Here is a 19,810-nt window from a genome sequence, read left to right as displayed (position 1 = left end):
ATAAATACAGATAGAGATGAGCGAGTACTGTTCGAATCAGCCGATCCGAACAACACGCTCACATAGAAATGAATGGACGTAGCCCAGGGGCGGATCCAGGGCCGGGCGAGCCGGGCAACCGCCCGGGGCCCCGCGCTTAGCGGGGCCCCGCGGCCCGGCCCTAACAAAATGGTCCCGGTCAGCCTCGGCATAGTCGGGAAGTGCCGGGGCCCACAGAGCCTCTGGGGACCCCCGGCACTTGCCTGTCACGATTTCAGCTCATCGGCGTCCATCCGCCAATGAGCTGAATACATACGCGATGCAGGAGCTGTGAGATCAGCTCCTGCTTTAAAGCTCCGGCCCGGCTTGCGTGTGTAGGCGCGATGACGTCATCACATCACGCTTACACACTCAAGCCGGGCCGGAGCTAAGCAGGAGCTGAGGTCACAGCTCCTGCATCGCGTATGTGACTGGAGAGAGGAGCGTCGGGGGAACGATGGAAGGTGAGTGATGGAAGGTGAGTGTAAGTGTTTGTTTTGTATTAAATATTAAGGTGGAACATAATGAAGGGGGGCCATGAAACTGGGGGGCAAATGAAGGAGAGGGGGGAACGGCATGACACTGGGGAAGATGAAGGGGGTGGGGAGAGAACGGCATGAAACTGGGGACAAAGATGGAGGGGGCCCAAAGAAACTGGGGGGCAAATGAAGGGGAGGGGGGAACAGCATGACACTGGGGCAGATGGAGGGGGGGAGAACAGCATGACACTGGGGCAGATGGAGGGGGGAGAACGGCATGACACTGGGGCAGATGGAGGGGGGGAGAACAGCATGACACTGGGGCAGATGAAGGGGGGAGAACGGCATGACACTGGGGCAGATGGAGGGGGAAAACAGCATGACACTGGGGCAGATGAAGGGGGGGAGAACGGCATGACACTGGGGCAGATGAAGGGGGAGAGAACAGCATGACACTGTGGCAAATGAAGGGGGGGAGAACGGCATGACACTGAGGCAGATGAAGGGGGGAGAATGGCATGATACTGGGGCAGATGAAGGGGGGGATGGCATGACACTGGGGCAGATGAAGGGGGGAGAATGGCATGACACTGGGGCAGATGAAGGGGGGGAGAATGGCATGACATTGGGGCAGATGAAGGGGGGAGAACGGCATGACACTGGGGCAGAGACGGGGGGGACATGAAACTGTGGCAGATAAAGGGGGAGAATGGCATAAAACTGGGGACAGAGATAGAGGGGGGGGACATGAAACTAGGGGTAGATGAAGGGTGTATATGAAAATGGGGAGAGATGGAGGGGGGACATATAATTTACGGGTGACTGTAGGAGGATTATACTGTGTGGAATCACATGAAAAATGAATGAGAATGGGCGGAGTCAACATAAATGTGGGTGGGGCCTAATTTGCTGTGGCGTGCTGCGCGTAGGGCCCCGCCAAAGTCAATTGCCCAGGGCCCCGCAAACCCTGGATCCGCCACTGACGTAGCCGGCACGCGGGGGGTTAAGCGGCCGGCCGCCGTCAAAGCGGAAGTACCAGGTGCATCCATTCATTTCTATGGAGCGTGCTGTTCGGATCGGCTGATCCGAACAGTACTCACTCATCTCTAAATACAGAAAATGTACTAATAATTAGAGATGAGCAAACAGTAAAATATTTGATATTCGTTTCGAATAGCCGCTCAATATTCGACTATTCGATCGAATATCGAACCCCATTATAGTCTATGGGGAAAAATGCTTCGTTTCAGGGGAACCAAGTCCACTATGACACCCCAGGAAATGGTGCCAACAACCTGGAATACAACTGGGACAGCAGGGGAAGCATGTCTAGGGGCATCTAACAAGGCCTAGTCACCGTTTTACCCCACTATCACAGCCTATCAACAAGACACTTTCCACACTCAAAAACCCTCTATCAAAGTGGGAAAATACCTGCAAACCTTCTTTCTTCCCCAAATGGATGGACAGAAACCCAAATTTAAGCTAAAGAAACATTAACAAGCACCCCTTTAAATCACGTTGCCCATGACAATCACAGATGGAATAGGCTATGGGAAATCCAACAGTACCCATCCTGAACTGTCATTGTGGATGTGTGTGTGTGTGTGTGTGTGTGTGTGTGTGTGTGTGTGTGTGTGTGTGTGTGTGTGTGTGTGTGTGTGATGTGGTAAGACCTTCCAAAATTCACTTTTATGTCCCTTAACGTGAGCCCTTCAAAATTAAGTTACAGGCCCTTAAGCTGAGCTACCAGAAGAGATTGAAGCCCTTTAGGTGACTTCAGCCTCTTACCAGCAGAGTTTTAGGCCCTTTGGGTGAGTTGAGCCTTGCACCAGCAGAGTGTTAGCACCATTAAAATTGTTAGCCTCTAAAACGGTGGTTCCAGAACCATCACTCTCATTGTGTGGGATTGATGCAGTGGATTGGACTGATGACCCAGACATTGACCTTGATTTTGATTGTGAAATTGATAACATTTTGGCATCAAGTCCTGGGGGTAACTTTTATTTAGAGGACCGCAAAGGTGGAGAATTGGCTGAAACCACTACTACCAGTAATGGTCCTCTAATATCGGACTCTACATTACCTCTACAAGGTTCTGATCATGTGTTAATAGTCCAAACAACATTCTCCAGTACTTTAGATGTAGATCAGAAACCACTTTCCCTTCCGACACCAGATTTAACCAAGCTTTACCATCATCATCCTGCTGAGATGGAGCCACTAAAGGAAACCTTGCCTTCAAAGGCATGTTCTGGAACTGCGACAGAGCCAAATCTAAACATAGAGTCCTTTGGAATGGAACAAAATTCACCAGCAGTGTTTTTGGCTCTTAGGGTGAGTTGAGCCTTGCACCAGCACGTGTCCCATAACATCAGGCGGGCCCTAAGTTCTGCGCTAAGTTGCACAAAGTTCCACTTGTCCACCGACACGTGGACAAGTGCATGCGGCCATGGACGCTGCATCTCAATCGCGGCACACTGGCTGAATGTAGTTGAGGCTGGGACTGGGTTGCAAACTGTGACAAACTGCCTTGTCTCCCCGCCCAATATTCATGGCTACATCGGGCTGTACGCTCAGCTCAACTACTCTGGAGTAGTTAAGCTGAGTGTGCAGTATCATCTGCAGAGTGTAGTTGAGCTGAGTGTGCAGTATTGGACAGTGTGCACACTGTCCGATACTGCACACGCAGCTCAACTACACTCTGCAGATGATACTGCACACTGTCCGATACTGCACACTCAGCTCAACTACACTCTGCAGACGATACTGCACACTGTCCGATACTGCACACTTAGCTCAACTACACTATGCAGACAATACTGCACACTGCAGACAATACTGCACACTTAGCTCAACTATACTCTGCAGACAATACTGCACACTCAGCTCAACTACATTCTGCAGACGATACTGCACACTCAGCTCAACTACTCCGGAGTAGTTGAGCTGAGCGCAGAGCCCGATGTAGCAGAGCTGGCAGATGCAGCCAAGCAGAGTGCATGCCCAGCTCTGCTTCATCTCCGATGTACAGTACTGTGTCAGCACTGCTACATCTGAGATCGGACCACAATGGAAACTGCTGTGGACGGATCTTAGACTCCGCCTCCTCTGGAAGAACCAGCGTTGATTGGCCGAATGCTGTACACTGGGCAATCAACGCTGGTCAATGCATTCCTATGGGAAAAAGTCAGCTCGCGCATATCTCAAGCTGACAGGGATCCCGACCAGATAGAGCCCCAAAGAGCTGGGTGAGTAACATTCCCCCCTAAATAAAGGTAATCCCTAGCTAACCTTGCTTGTAGATCTGTCCCTGTCTCACAGTCACATAGTTCACAGTCCCAAATTAATCAAATGTTAAATCCACCATTCGTCTAAATTGGAGGTCGCCTGATTTCAGAAGCTAATGGGTTTTTTCATTTTTTTTTAAATTGCCTCCGTTGTCGTAGTTCCTGTCCCACCTCCCCTGCACAGTTATTGGTGCAAAAAACGCGACAGGGAAGGTTATGCGAATTTTTACTGCGTTTGTCTTGTGGTGTTTGATTGTAATCAAACACCTTGAACAGCCTGATATTCAATCGAATATGTATTCGATCGAACGGTGTTCGCTCATCTCTACTCACAATATACACTCACCGGCCACTTTATTAGGTACACCTATCCAACTGCTCGTTAACAATTTCTAATCAGCCAATCACATGGCGGCAACTCAGTGCATTTAGGCATGTAGACATGGTCAAGACAATCTCCTGCAGTTCAAACCGAGCATCAGTATGGGGAAGAAAGGTGATTTGAGTGCCTTTGAACGTGGCATGGTTGTTGGTGCCAGAAGGGCTGGTCTGAGTATTTCAGAAATTGCTGATCTACTGGGATTTTCACACACAACCATCTCTAGGGTTTACAGAGAATGGTCCGAAAAAGAAAAAACATCCAGTGAGCGGCAGTTCTGTGGGTGGAAATGCGTTGTTGATGCCAGAGGTCAGAGGAGAATGGCCAGACTGGTTCGAGCTGATAGAAAGGCAACAGTGACTCAAATAGCCACCCGTTACAACCAAGGTAGCCAGAAGAGCATCTCTGAACGCACAGTACGTCGAACTTTGAGGCAGATGGGCTACAGCAGCAGAAGACGACACCGGGTGCCACTCCTTTCAGCTAAGAACAGGAAACTGAGGCTACAATTTGCACAAGCTCATCGAAATTGGACAATTGAAGATTGGAAAAACGTTGCCTGGTCTGATGAGTCTCGATTTCTGCTGCGACATTCGGATGGTAGGGTCAGAATTTGGCGTCAACAACATGAAAGCATGGATCCATCCTGCCTTGTATCAACTGTTCAGGCTGGTGGTGGTGGTGTCATGGTGTGGGGAATATTTTCTTGGCACTCTTTGGGCCCCTTGGTACCAATTGAGCATCGTTGCAACGCCAAAGCCTACCTGAGTATTGTTGCTGACCATGTCCATCCCTTTATGACCACAATGTACCCAACATCTGATGGCTACTTTCAGCAGGATAATGCGCCATGTCATAAAGCTGGAATCATCTCAGACTGGTTTCTTGAACATGACAATGAGTTCACTGTACTCCAATGGCCTCCACAGTCACCAGATCTCAATCCAATAGAGCAGTGATGGCGAACCTATGGCACGCGTGCCAGAGAGGGCACGCAGAGCCCTCCATGCTGGCACGCGTGCGGTCGCCCGGATCGCTCACCAACAGGGAATCCGGTACAGGATTCCCTGTTGATAAGCGATCACTGCCTTCAGTTGTATGTGCAAATGCACATACAGCTGAAAGCTGTCAGGGTAGGCCGCGGATCGCGCGACCGCGGCCTACACTGGCTGCAGAGTTTGACCTCTGCCCCGACGCGGGCGCGATGACATCATCAGCGCCGCCAGTGACAAGAAGGTGGATGCCGGCGGCTCTTCAGGGGTGAGTATGAGAGTGGCTCACTGTGTATATGATGTTGGGGGGAGCGCTTATAATACTTGGTGGGGTGTATGATACTGGGGGGGAGTGTATAATACTGGGGGGGCTTATAATACTGGGTGGGGTGTATAATACTGGGGGGAGTGTATAATACTGGGGGGAGTGTATAATACTGAGGGGGCTTATAATACTGGGGGGAGTGTATAATACTGGGGGGGCTTATAATACTGGGTGGGGTGTATAATACTGGGGGGAGTGTATAATACTGGGGGGGAGTGTATAATACTGAGGGGGCTTATAATACTGGGGGGAGTGTATAATACTGGGGGGGCTTATAATACTGGGGTGGCTTATAATACTGGGGGGTGTACTAAAGAGCATATAATACTGGGGGGGGGCCTATTTATAAGCACACAATACTGTGTGTGGATGCCACTGTGGAGCATATAATCCTGTGGGGGGGGGGACACCTACTGCGGAGCATATAACACTGGGGGGCTACTGTGGTACTGTGGAGAATATAATATTGTGTGGTGGGCCCACTGCAGAGCATATAATACTGTCTGGGGTCCCCTCACTATTTATATCACACAGTATCTGTTTTATAGCAGACGTGATATTAGTACAGGATGTAAGAATATTACACGGTAACTATAAAACAGATCCTGTGCGATGTAAATAGTGAAAATTAATTGTTCAAAGTACCAAATGCCGAGACCTTTACATTTCAGTACAACGTTGTTTGTATTATTGAAAGCTCTGTAAAGCCCCACATGACTGTAATTTTTGGTCAGTAACTGTCCGCAATTGTGGACCCGCATAGTATTAAGTCTATATTGTTGTGTTGGCACTCCGCGAAAATTTTGTGGGTTTTGGGTTGCAGTTTGGGCACTCGGTCTCTAAAAGGTTCGCCATCACTGCAATAGAGCATCTTTGGGATGTGGTGGAACGGGAGATTCGCATCATGGATGTGCAGCCGACAAATCTGCGGCAACTGTGTTCAATATGGACCAAAATCTCTGAGGAATGCTTCCAGCACCTTGTTGAATCTATGCCACGAAGAATTGAGGCAGTTCTGAAGGCAAAAGGGGGTCCAACCCGTTACTAGTAGAGATGAGCGAACAGTGTTCTATCGAACTCATGTTCGATCGGATATTAGGCTGTTCGGCATGTTCGAATCGAATCGAACACCGCGTGGTAAAGTGCGCCATTACTTGATTCCCCTCCCACCTTCCCTGGCGCCTTTTTTGCTCCAATAACAGCGCAGGGTAGGTGGGACAGGAACTACGACACCGGTGACGTTGAGAAAAGTAGGCAAAACCCATTGGCTGCCGAAAACATGTGACCTCTAATTTAAAAGAACAGCGCCGCCCAGGTTCGCGTCATTCTGAGCTTGCAATTCACCGAGGACGGAGGTTTCCGTCCAGCTAGCTAGGGGTTAGATTCTGGGTAGGCAGGGACAGGCTAGGATAGGAAGGAGAAGACAACCACAACAGCTCTTGTAAGAGCTAAATTCCAGGGAGAAGCTTGTCAGTGTAACGTGGCACTGACGGGCTCAATCGCCGCAACCCAGCTTTCCCAGGATCCTGAATGGAATACACTGTCAGTGTATTCCCGTATACCCGATATATACCCCGATACCCGTTCCAACGGTGTGCCCCCCCACCTTCACCCCAGAAATACCCTGCAAGTCCCCTAGCAATAGAATTGGGGCTATATACACCCACAATTTTTACTACTGGTATACAGTGCCATTGTCTGACTGGGAATTCAAAGAACATATTGGGGTTATAAATACCCTCATTTCTTGCTACTGCCATATAGTGCCAGTTTCTGACTGGTAATTCAAAGAATATATTGGGGTTACGTGCACCCACAATTTTTACTACTGGTATACAGTGCCATTGTCTGACTGGGAATTCAAAGAATATATTGGGAATACAAATACCCTCATTTCTTGCTACTGCCATATAGTGCCAGTTTCTGACTGGTAATTCAAAGAATATATTGGGGTTACGTGCACCCACAATTTTTACTACTGGTATACAGTGCCATTGTCTGACTGGGAATTCAAAGAATATATTGGGGTTATAAATACCCTCATTTCTTGCTACTGCCATATAGTGCCAGTTTCTGACTGGTAATTCAAAGAATATACTGGGGTTACGTGCACCCACAATTTTTACTACTGGTATACAGTGCCATTGTCTGACTGGGAATTCAAAGAATATATTGGGAATACAAATACCCTCATTTCTTGCTACTGCCATATAGTGCCAGTGTCTGACTGGGAATTCAAAGAATATATTGGGGTTACGTGCACCCACAATTTTTACTACTGGTATACAGTGCCATTGTCTGACTGGGAATTCAAAGAATATATTGGGAATACAAATACCCTCATTTCTTGCTACTGCCATATAGTGCCAGTTTCTGACTGGTAATTCAAAGAATATATTGGGGTTACGTGCACCCACAATTTTTACTACTGGTATATAGTGCCATTGTCTGACTGGGAATTCAAAGAATATATGGGGGTTATGTGCACCCACAATTTTTACTACTGGTATACAGTGCCATTGTCTGACTGGGAATTCAAAGAATATATTGGGAATACAAATACCCTCATTTCTTGCTACTGCCATATAGTGCCAGTTTCTGACTGGTAATTCAAAGAATATATTGGGGTTACGTGCACCCACAATTTTTACTACTGGTATACAGTGCCATTGTCTGACTGGGAATTCAAAGAATATATTGGGAATACAAATACCCTCATTTCTTGCTACTGCCATATAGTGCCAGTGTCTGACTGGGAATTCAAAGAATATATTGGGGTTACGTGCACCCACAATTTTTACTACTGGTATACAGTGCCATTGTCTGACTGGGAATTCAAAGAATATATTGGGAATACAAATACCCTCATTTCTTGCTACTGCCATATAGTGCCAGTGTCTGACTGGGAATTCAAAGAATATATTGGGGTTACGTGCACCCACAATTTTTACTACTGGTATACAGTGCCATTGTCTGACTGGGAATTCAAAGAATATATTGGGAATACAAATACCCTCATTTCTTGCTACTGCCATATAGTGCCAGTTTCTGACTGGTAATTCAAAGAATATATTGGGGTTACGTGCACCCACAATTTTTACTACTGGTATACAGTGCCATTGTCTGACTGGGAATTCAAAGAATATATTGGGAATACAAATACCCTCATTTCTTGCTACTGCCATATAGTGCCAGTTTCTGACTGGTAATTCAAAGAATATATTGGGGTTACGTGCACCCACAATTTTTACTACTGGTATACAGTGCCATTGTCTGACTGGGAATTCAAAGAATATATTGGGAATACAAATACCCTCATTTCTTGCTACTGCCATATAGTGCCAGTGTCTGACTGGGAATTCAAAGAATATATTGGGGTTACGTGCACCCACAATTTTTACTACTGGTATACAGTGCCATTGTCTGACTGGGAATTCAAAGAATATATTGGGAATACAAATACCCTCATTTCTTGCTACTGCCATATAGTGCCAGTGTCTGACTGGGAATTCAAAGAATATATTGGGGTTACGTGCACCCACAATTTTTACTACTGGTATACAGTGCCATTGTCTGACTGGGAATTCAAAGAATATATTGGGAATACAAATACCCTCATTTCTTGCTACTGCCATATAGTGCCAGTTTCTGACTGGTAATTCAAAGAATATATTGGGGTTACGTGCACCCACAATTTTTACTACTGGTATACAGTGCCATTGTCTGACTGGGAATTCAAAGAATATATTGGGAATACAAATACCCTCATTTCTTGCTACTGCCATATAGTGCCAGTGTCTGACTGGGAATTCAAAGAATATATTGGGGTTACGTGCACCCACAATTTTTACTACTGGTATACAGTGCCATTGTCTGACTGGGAATTCAAAGAATATATTGGGAATACAAATACCCTCATTTCTTGCTACTGCCATATAGTGCCAGTGTCTGACTGGGAATTCAAAGAATATATTGGGGTTACGTGCACCCACAATTTTTACTACTGGTATACAGTGCCATTGTCTGACTGGGAATTCAAAGAATATATTGGGGTTATAAATACCCTCATTTCTTGCTACTGCCATATAGTGCCAGTTTCTGACTGGTAATTCAAAGAATATATTGTGGTTACGTGCACCCACAATTTTTACTACTGGTATACAGTGCCATTGTCTGACTGGGAATTCAAAGAATATATTGGGAATACAAATACCCTCATTTCTTGCTACTGCCATATAGTGCCAGTTTCTGACTGGTAATTCAAAGAATATATTGGGGTTACGTGCACCCACAATTTTTACTACTGGTATACAGTGCCATTGTCTGACTGGGAATTCAAAGAATATATTGGGAATACAAATACCCTCATTTCTTGCTACTGCCATATAGTGCCAGTGTCTGACTGGGAATTCAAAGAATATATTGGGGTTACGTGCACCCACAATTTTTACTACTGGTATACAGTGCCATTGTCTGACTGGGAATTCAAAGAATATATTGGGAATACAAATACCCTCATTTCTTGCTACTGCCATATAGTGCCAGTTTCTGACTGGTAATTCAAAGAATATATTGGGGTTACGTGCACCCACAATTTTTACTACTGGTATACAGTGCCATTGTCTGACTGGGAATTCAAAGAATATATTGGGAATACAAATACCCTCATTTCTTGCTACTGCCATATAGTGCCAGTGTCTGACTGGGAATTCAAAGAATATATTGGGGTTACGTGCACCCACAATTTTTACTACTGGTATACAGTGCCATTGTCTGACTGGGAATTCAAAGAATATATTGGGGTTATAAATACCCTCATTTCTTGCTACTGCCATATAGTGCCAGTTTCTGACTGGTAATTCAAAGAATATATTGTGGTTACGTGCACCCACAATTTTTACTACTGGTATACAGTGCCATTGTCTGACTGGGAATTCAAAGAATATATTGGGAATACAAATACCCTCATTTCTTGCTACTGCCATATAGTGCCAGTTTCTGACTGGTAATTCAAAGAATATATTGGGGTTACGTGCACCCACAATTTTTACTACTGGTATACAGTGCCATTGTCTGACTGGGAATTCAAAGAATATATTGGGAATACAAATACCCTTATTTCTTGCTACTGCCATATAGTGCCAGTGTCTGACTGGGAATTCAAAGAATATATTGGGGTTACGTGCACCCACAATTTTTACTACTGGTATACAGTGCCAATTTCTAACTAGGAATTCAAAATGCGCAAGGCTCCCGGAAAGGGATGTGGACGAGGCCGTGGGCGAGGTCGGGGGAATGGTTCTGGGGAGCAAGGTAGCAGTGAAGCCACAGGGCGTCCCGTGCCTACTCCTGTGGGGCAGCAAGCATTGCGCCACTCCACAGTGCCAGGGTTGCTTGCCACATTAACTAAACTGCAGGGTACAAACCTTAGTAGGCCCGAGAACCAGGAACAGGTCTTGCAATGGCTGTCAGAGAACGCTTACAGCACATTGTCCAGCAGCCAGTCAGACTCTGCCTCCTCTCCTCCTATTACCCAACAGTCTTGTCTTCCTTCCTCCCAAAATTCCGAAGCTTTACAGAACAATAACCCAAACTGTCCCTGCTCCCCAGAGCTGTTCTCCGCTCCTTTCATTGTCCCTCAACCTGCCTCTCCACGTCACGATTCCACGAACCTAACAGAGGAGCATCTGTGTCCAGATGCTCAAACACTAGAGTCTCCTCCATCTCCGTTCGATTTGGTGGTGGATGACCAGCAACCCACCCTCATCGACGATGATGTGACGCAGTTGCCGTCAGGGCATCCAGTTGACCGGCGCATTGTGCGGGAGGAGGAGATGAGACAGGAGTTGGAAGAGGAAGTGGTGGATGATGAGGACACTGACCCGACCTGGACAGGGGGGATGTCAAGCGGGGAAAGTAGTGTGGATGTTGAGGCAGGTGCAGCACCAAAAAGGGTAGCTAGAGGCAGAGGCAGAGGTCAGCAGCTTAGGCGAAGCCAGGCCACACCCGGAATCTCCCAAGATGTTCCAGTTCGTACCCAGCCCCGAAAAACTCCCACCTCGAGGGCACGTTTCTCGAAGGTGTGGAGTTTTTTCAAGGAATGCGCCGAGGACAGATATAGTGTTGTCTGCACAATTTGCCTCTCGAAATTGATTAGGGGCTCTGAGAAGAGCAACCTGTCCACCACTTCAATGCGCCGTCATTTGGAATCCAAGCACTGAATCAGTGGCAGGCAGCAACGGCAGAACAAAGGCTGCCTGCCGTTCACGCCACTGCCACTGCCTCTGCCACTGCCTCTGCCTCTGCCACTGCCACTGCTGACTGTGCTGGCGATGCACTCCAGAGGACGAGCCAGGACACCACTTCATCTGCCTCCGCCACTTTGTTGACTTCTACCTCATCCTCCCCTGGTCCTGTCTTATCTCCTTCTCCTGCACCATCAAAGGCACCATCAGGCGTTTCTTTACAACAACCCACCATCTCTCAGACATTGGAGCGGCGGCAGAAATACACTGCTAACCACCCACACGCGCAAGCCTTGAACGCCAACATCGCTAAACTGCTGGCCCAGGAGATGTTGGCGTTCCGGCTTGTTGAAACTCCCGCCTTCCTGGACCTGATGGCAACTGCGGCACCTCGCTATGCCGTCCCTAGCCGTCACTACTTCTCCCGGTGTGCCGTCCCCGCCTTGCACCAGCACGTGTCACTCAACATCAGGCGGGCCCTTAGTTCCGCGCTTTGCACAAAGGTCCACTTGACCACCGACGCGTGGACAAGTGCATGCGGACAGGGACGCTACATTTCACTGACGGCACACTGGGTGAATGTAGTTGAGGCTGGGACTGCTTCCCAAACTGGCCCGGTGTACCTCGTCTCCCCGCCTAACATTCCTGGCAGGGACACGAGAAGAACACCCCCCTCCTCCTCCTCCTCTACCGCCTCCTCCTCCGCCACCTCCTCCGCCACCGCCTCCTCCTCCGCTGTTAGATTGACCCCAGCTACGAGTTGGAAACGTTGCAGCACTGGCGTTGGTAGACGTCAGCAGGCTGTGCTGAAGCTGATCAGCTTGGGGGACAGACAGCACACTGCCTCCGAGGTGAGGGATGCCCTCCTCGATGAGACGGCAATATGGTTTGAGCCGCTGCACCTGGGCCCAGGCATGGTCGTTTGTGATAACGGCCGGAACCTGGTAGCAGCTCTGGAGCTTGCCGGACTCCAACATGTTCCATGCCTGGCCCACGTCTTCAACCTAGTGGTGCAACGTTTCCTAAAGAGCTACCCCAATGTTCCAGAGCTACTGGTGAAAGTGCGGCGCATGTGCGCCCACTTTCGCAAGTCGACAGTAGCCGCTGCTAGCTTAAAATCTCTCCAGCAACGCCTGCATGTGCCACAACACCGGCTTTTGTGCGACGTCCCCACACGCTGGAACTCAACATTTCAGATGTTGAACAGAGTGGTTGAGCAGCAGAGACCTTTGATGGAATACCAGCTACAAAACCCTAGGGTGCCACAAAGTCAGCTGCCTCAGTTTCACATCCATGAGTGGCCATGGATGAGAGACCTTTGTGACATCCTACGGGTCTTTGAGGAGTCCACAAGGAGGGTGAGCTCTGAGGATGCGATGGTGAGCCTTACAATCCCGCTCTTGTGTGTTCTGAGAGAATCCCTGATTGACATCAGGGATAACTCAGATCACACAGAGGAGTTAGGGATAGCATCCGATCCGTCACAGCTGGAGAGTAGGTCCACACATCTGTCCGCTTCACTGCGTTTAATGGAGGAGGAGGAGGAGGAGGAGGAGGAGGAGGAAGAAGAGTTGTCCGATGATGTGATGGTGATACAGGAGGCTTCCGGGCAACTTCGAATCGTCCCATTGTTGCAGCGCGGATGGGTAGACATGGAGGATGAGGAGGAAATGGAGATTGAACTTTCCGGTGGGGCCAGAGGAGTCATGCCAACTAACACTGTGGCAGACATGGCTGAGTTCATGTTGGGGTGCTTTACAACCGACAAGCGTATTGTCAAAATCATGGAGGACAACCAGTACTGGATCTTTGCTATCCTTGACCCCCGGTATAAAAACAACATCTCGTCTTTTATTCCGGTAGAGGGGAGGGCCAATCGCATCAATGCTTGCCACAGGCAATTGGTGCAGAATATGATGGAGATGTTTCCAGCATGTGACGTTGGCGGCAGGGAGGGCAGTTCCTCCAGTAGGCAACCAAGTTCTCACCGGTCCACACAAACGAGGGGCACACTGTCTAAGGTCTGGGACACCTTGATGGCACCCCCTCGCCAAAGTGCCGCCACGGAGGGTCCTAGTGTCACCAGGCGTGAGAAGTATAGGCGCATGTTGCGGGAATACCTTTCCGACCACAGCCCTGTCCTCTCCGACCCCTCTGCGCCCTACACGTATTGGGTGTCGAAGTTGGACCTGTGGCTTGAACTTGCCCTATATGCCTTGGAGGTGCTGTCCTGTCCTGCCGCCAGCGTCCTATCTGAGAGGGTGTTCAGTGCAGCCGGTGGCATCATCACTGACAAGCGCACCCGTCTGTCAGCTGAGAGTGCCGACCGGCTCACTTTGATAAAAATGAACCACCACTGGATAGAGCCTTCATTTTTGTGCCCACCTGTGTAAAGCACCCCAACATGAAACTCCATGTCTGTACTCAACCTCTCCAATTCCTCCGCATCCTCATACTCATCCACCATAAGCGTTGCACAATTCTGCTAATACTAGGCTCCCTCCAACATGATTTCCCCCAACTCTGCTGGTTAGAGGCTCCCTCCACCCTGATTTCCACCAACTCTGCTGGTTAGAGGCTCCCTCCACCCTGCTTTCCCACAACTCTGCTGGTTAGAGGCTCCCTCCACCATGAATTTGCCCAAACTGGGCTGGTTAGAGGCTCCCTCCACCATGAATTGGTCCAAACTGGGGTTTTTAGAGGCTCCCTCCACCATGAATTTGCCAAAACTGGGCTGTTTAGAGGCTCCCTCCACCATGAATTGGTCCAAATTGGGGTTTTTAGAGGCTCCCTCCACCATGAATTTGCCCAAACTGGGCTGGTTAGAGGCTCCCTCCACCATGAATTGGTCCAAACTGGGCTGGTTAGAGGCTCCCTCCACCATGAATTGGTCCAAATTGGGGTTTTTAGAGGCTCCCTCCACCATGAATTGGTCCAAACTGCGCTGTTTAGAGGCTCCCTCCACCATGAATTGGTCCAAACTGGGGTTTTTAGAGGCTCCCTCCACCATGAATTGGTCCAAACTGGGCTGGTTAGAGGCTCCCTCCACCATGAATTGGTCCAAACTGGGTTTTTTAGAGGCTCCCTCCACCATGAATTGGTCCAAACTGGGGTTTTTAGAGGCTCCCTCCACCATGAATTGGTCCAAACTGGGCTGTTTAGAGGCTCCCTCCACCATGAATTTGCCCAAACTGGGCTGTTTAGAGGCTCCCTCCACCATGAATTGATCCAAACTGGGTTTTTTAGAGGCTCCCTCCACCATGAATTGGTCCAAACTGGGGTTTTTAGAGGCTCCCTCCACCATGAATTGGTCCAAACTGGGGTTTTTAGAGGCTCCCTCCACCATGAATTTGCCCAAACTGGGCTGTTTAGAGGCTCCCTCCACCATGAATTTGCCCAAACTGGGCTGTTTAGAGGCTCCCTCCACCATGAATTTGCCCAAACTGGGCTGGTTAGAGGCTCCCTCCACCATGAATTGGTCCAAACTGGGGTTTTTAGAGGCTCCCTCCACCATGAATTGGTCCAAACTTGGCTGTTTAGAGGCTCCCTCCACCATTAATTGGTCCAAACTGGGCTGGTTAGAGGCTCCCTCCACCATGAATTGGTCCAAACTGGGTTTTTTAGAGGCTCCCTCCACCATGAATTGGTCCAAACTGGGGTTTTTAGAGGCTCCCTCCACCATGAGTTGGTCCAAACTGGGCTGTTTAGCGGCTCCCTCCACCATTAATTGGTCCAAACTGGGCTGGTTAGAGGCTCCCTCCACCATGAATTTGCCCAAACTGGGCTGTTTAGAGGCTCCCTCCACCATGAATTTGCCCAAACTGGGCTGGTTAGAGGCTCCCTCCACCATGAATTGGTCCAAACTGGGGTTTTTAGAGGCTCCCTCCACCATGAATTGGTCCAAACTTGGCTGTTTAGAGGCTCCCTCCACCATTAATTGGTCCAAACTGGGCTGGTTAGAGGCTCCCTCCACCATGAATTGGTCCAAACTGGGTTTTTTAGAGGCTCCCTCCACCATGAATTTGCCCAAACTGGGCTGTTTAGAGGCTCCCTCCACCATGAATTGGTCCAAACTGGGGTTTTTAGGGGCTCCCTCCACCATGAATTTCCCAAAACTTGGCTGTTTAGAGGCTCCCTCCACCATTAATTGGTCCAAACTGGGCTGGTTAGAGGCTCCCTCCACCATGAATTTGCCCAAACTGGGCTGTTTAGAGGCTCCCTCCACCATGAATTGGTCCAAACTGGGTTTTTTAGAGGCTCCCTCCACCATGAATTGGTCCAAACTGGGCTGTTTAGAGACTCCCTCCACCATGAATTTGCCCAAACTGGGCTGGTTAGAGGCTCCCTCCACCATGGATTTGCCCAAACTGGGCTGTTTAGAGGCTCCCTCCACCATTAATTGGTCCAAACTGGGTTTTTTAGAGGCTCCCTCCACCATGAATTGGTCCAAACTGGGCTGTTTAGAGGCTCCCTCCACCATGAATTTGCCCAAACTGGGCTGGTTAGAGGCTCCCTCCACCATTAATTGGTCCAAACTGGGCTGGTTAGAGGCTCCCTCCACCATGAATTTGCCCAAACTGGGCTGTTTAGAGGCTCCCTCCACCATGAATTTGCCCAAACTGGGCTGTTTAGAGGCTCCCTCCACCATGAATTTGCCCAAACTGGGCTGGTTAGAGGCTCCCTCCACCATGAATTGGTCCAAACTGGGTTTTTTAGAGGCTCCCTCCACCATGAATTTGCCCAAACTGGGCTGGTTAGAGGCTCCCTCCACCATGAATTGGTCCAAACTGGGTTTTTTAGAGGCTCCCTCCACCATGAATTTGCCCAAACTGGGCTGGTTAGAGGCTCCCTCCACCATGAATTGGTCCAAACTGGGTTTTTTAGAGGCTCCCTCCACCATGAATTTGCCCACACTGGGCTGGTTAGAGGCTCCCTCCACCATGAATTGGTCCAAACTGGGGTTTTTAGAGGCTCCCTCCACCATGAATTTGCCCAAACTGGGGTGTTTAGAGGCTCCCTCCACCATGAATTTGCCCAAACTCTGCTGGTTAGAGGCTCAATCCACCCTGATTTTCAAAACAAATGTTGGTGCCAACCTCAACTTACTACAAGGGCCAAATTCACTGCTGGTGACAAGCTCTCCTCACTGCAAGTGCCAAATACACATGTTTCAAGGTGTTTTCCTACTGTCAGAGATGTGGTATTGAGTGTGTAAAGTGTGTAGTTGTTAGGCTGTGATGTTGGGGTAATAGAGGGTCTTTGGTGTGTTAGATGCCCCCAGACATGCTTCCCCTGCTGTCCCAGTGTCATTCCAGAGGTGTTGGCATCATTTCCTGGGGTGTCATAGTGGACTTGGTGACCCTCCAGACACGGATTTGGGTTTCCCCCTTAACGAGTATCTGTTCCCCATAGACTATAATGGGGTTCGAAACCCATTCGAACACACGAACATTGAGCGGCTGTTCGAATCGAATTTCGAACCTCGAACATTTTAGTGTTCGCTCATCTCTAGTTACTAGCATGGTGTACCTAATAAAGTGGCCGGTGAGTGTACATACCCTATCAGTATGTCTTTAGAGTGTGGAAGTAACTCACACAAACACAGGGAGAACATACAAATGCCTTGCAGATGTTGTCTTTTGGTCAGATTCAAACCAATGAATCAACTACTGGAAAGCTACAATGCTAACCACTGAGCCACTGTGCTGTTTGCATGCATTCTGCTCTGCTTTTTTTGCCAGAACCTTTTTCATTCCCTGTTTTCGTGCAATTCTTGTTTGTATCTATTTTTATCTCTGATACCTCTGGGCTTCCCATGTTACCTGTTGAAGTCCAGAGAGTCTGCTAGGACTATGCCCTTACAGATGAACCCAAGCCAAACCATAGTGGGTACACAATCCGCTCCCCATATCGCCACTTCTCTTGGAGCTCCTGCATCAGTACTATGGTGACCATAGGCAATGGACACATGGTGTTTCAGCTATGCCCCTTGTGCACCAAACAAATCTCTGCATACAGATTTTCTGTGCACCAAGATAGTACTCTGAAACAAAAAGTATGTTCGCAATGTCACTGACAACCCCCCCACAACAGAGTATCAAAGGTTTAGAAGAGATGTTGGTAGTGGTAGCCTTCCTTTAAAAAGTTTCTTAAATTATGTAAGACAAAGCCTTTTACTTTCTTCATCACCATGTCTTATATCTACTTTTCAGGTACAGCTTTGAAGTCATGAGCTAGAAAGTACTGTGCTATTGATTTAGTTTACAAAGAAAGATAAAAGCCTGTTAAAATTAGAATAGCTAAAATCTCATACAAAAGACCCAGTGAGTTCATTACTAGAGATGAGCGAACAGTGTTCTATCGAACACATGTTCGATCGGATATCAGGGTGTTCGCCATGTTCGAATCGAATCGAACACCGCGTGGTAAAGTGCGCCAAAATTCGATTCCCCTCCCACCTTCCCTGGCGCCTTTTTTGCACCAATAACAGCGCAGGGGAGGTGGGACAGGAACTACGACACTGGGGGCATTGAAAAAAATTGGAAAAAGTCATTGGCTGCCGAAATCAGGTGACCTCCATTTTAGACGAATAGTGGATTTCAAATCCGGGTCATATGAGAATGTGAACTTTGTGACTATGAGACAGGGATAGCTGTACAGGCAGGGATAGCTAGGGATAACCTTTATTTAGGGGGGAATGTTATTAAAAATAACTTTTTGGGGCTCTATCGGGTGTGTAATTGTGATTTTTGTGAGATAAACTTTTTCCCATAGGGATGCATTGGCCAGCGCTGATTGGCCGAATTCCGTACTCTGGCCAATCAGTGCTGGCCAATGCATTCTATTAGCTTGATGAAGCAGAGTGTGCACAAGGGTTCAAGCGCACCCTCGGCTCTGATGTAGCAGAGCTGAGGCTGCACAAGGGTTCAAGCGCACCCTCGGCTCTGATGTAGGAGAGCCGAGGGTGCACTTGAACCCTTGTGCACCCTCGGCTCTGCTACATCAGAGCCGAGGGTGCGCTTGAACCCTTGTGCACACTCTGCTTCATCAAGCTAATAGAATGCATTGGCCAGCGCTGATTGGCCAATGCATTCTATTAGCCCGATGAAGTAGAGCTGAATGTGTGTGCTAAGCACACACATTCAGCTCTACTTCATCGGGCTAATAGAATGCATTGGCCTGCGCTGATTGGCCAGAGTACGGAATTCGGCCAATCAGCGCTGGCTCTGCTGGAGGAGGCGGAGTCTAAGAGCGCTCCACACCAGTCTCCATTCAGGTCCGACCTTAGACTCCGCCTCCTCCAGCAGAGCCAGCGCTGATTGGCCGAATTCCGTACTCTGGCCAATCAGCACTGGCTAATGCATTGTATTGGCGTGATGAAGCAGTGCTGAATGTGTGTGCTTAGCACACACATTCAGCTCTACTTCATCGGGCTAATAGAATGCATTGGCCAGCGCTGATTGGCCAGAGTACGGAATTCGGCCAATCAGCGCTGGCTCTGCTGGAGGAGGCGGAGTCTAAGATCGCTCCACACCAGTCTCCATTCAGGTCCGACCTTAGACTCCGCCTCCTCCAGCAGAGCCAGCGCTGATTGGCCGAATTCCGTACTCTGGCCAATCAGCACTGGCTAATGCATTGTATTGGCGTGATGAAGCAGTGCTGAATGTGTGTGCTTAGCACACACATTCAGCTCTACTTCATCGGGCTAATAGAATGCATTGGCCAGCGCTGATTGGCCAGAGTACGGAATTCGGCCAATCAGCGCTGGCTCTGCTGGAGGAGGCGGAGTCTAAGATCGCTCCACACCAGTCTCCATTCAGGTCCGACCTTAGACTCCGCCTCCTCCAGCAGAGCCAGCGCTGATTGGCCGAATTCCGTACTCTGGCCAATCAGCACTGGCTAATGCATTGTATTGGCGTGATGAAGCAGTGCTGAATGTGTGTGCTTAACACACACATTCAGCTCTACTTCATCGGGCTAATAGAATGCATTGGCCAATCAGCGCTGGCCAATGCATTCTATTAGCGTGAACTGAGTTTGCACAGGGGTTCTAGTGCACCCTCGGCTCTGCTACATCAGATT

Source organism: Leptodactylus fuscus, chromosome 3 (genome assembly GCF_031893055.1).
Source record: "Leptodactylus fuscus isolate aLepFus1 chromosome 3, aLepFus1.hap2, whole genome shotgun sequence".
Taxonomy (NCBI): Eukaryota; Metazoa; Chordata; class Amphibia; order Anura; family Leptodactylidae; genus Leptodactylus; species Leptodactylus fuscus.
The sequence above is the reverse complement of the archived record's forward strand: the minus strand, read 5'-3'. Positions refer to the sequence as shown.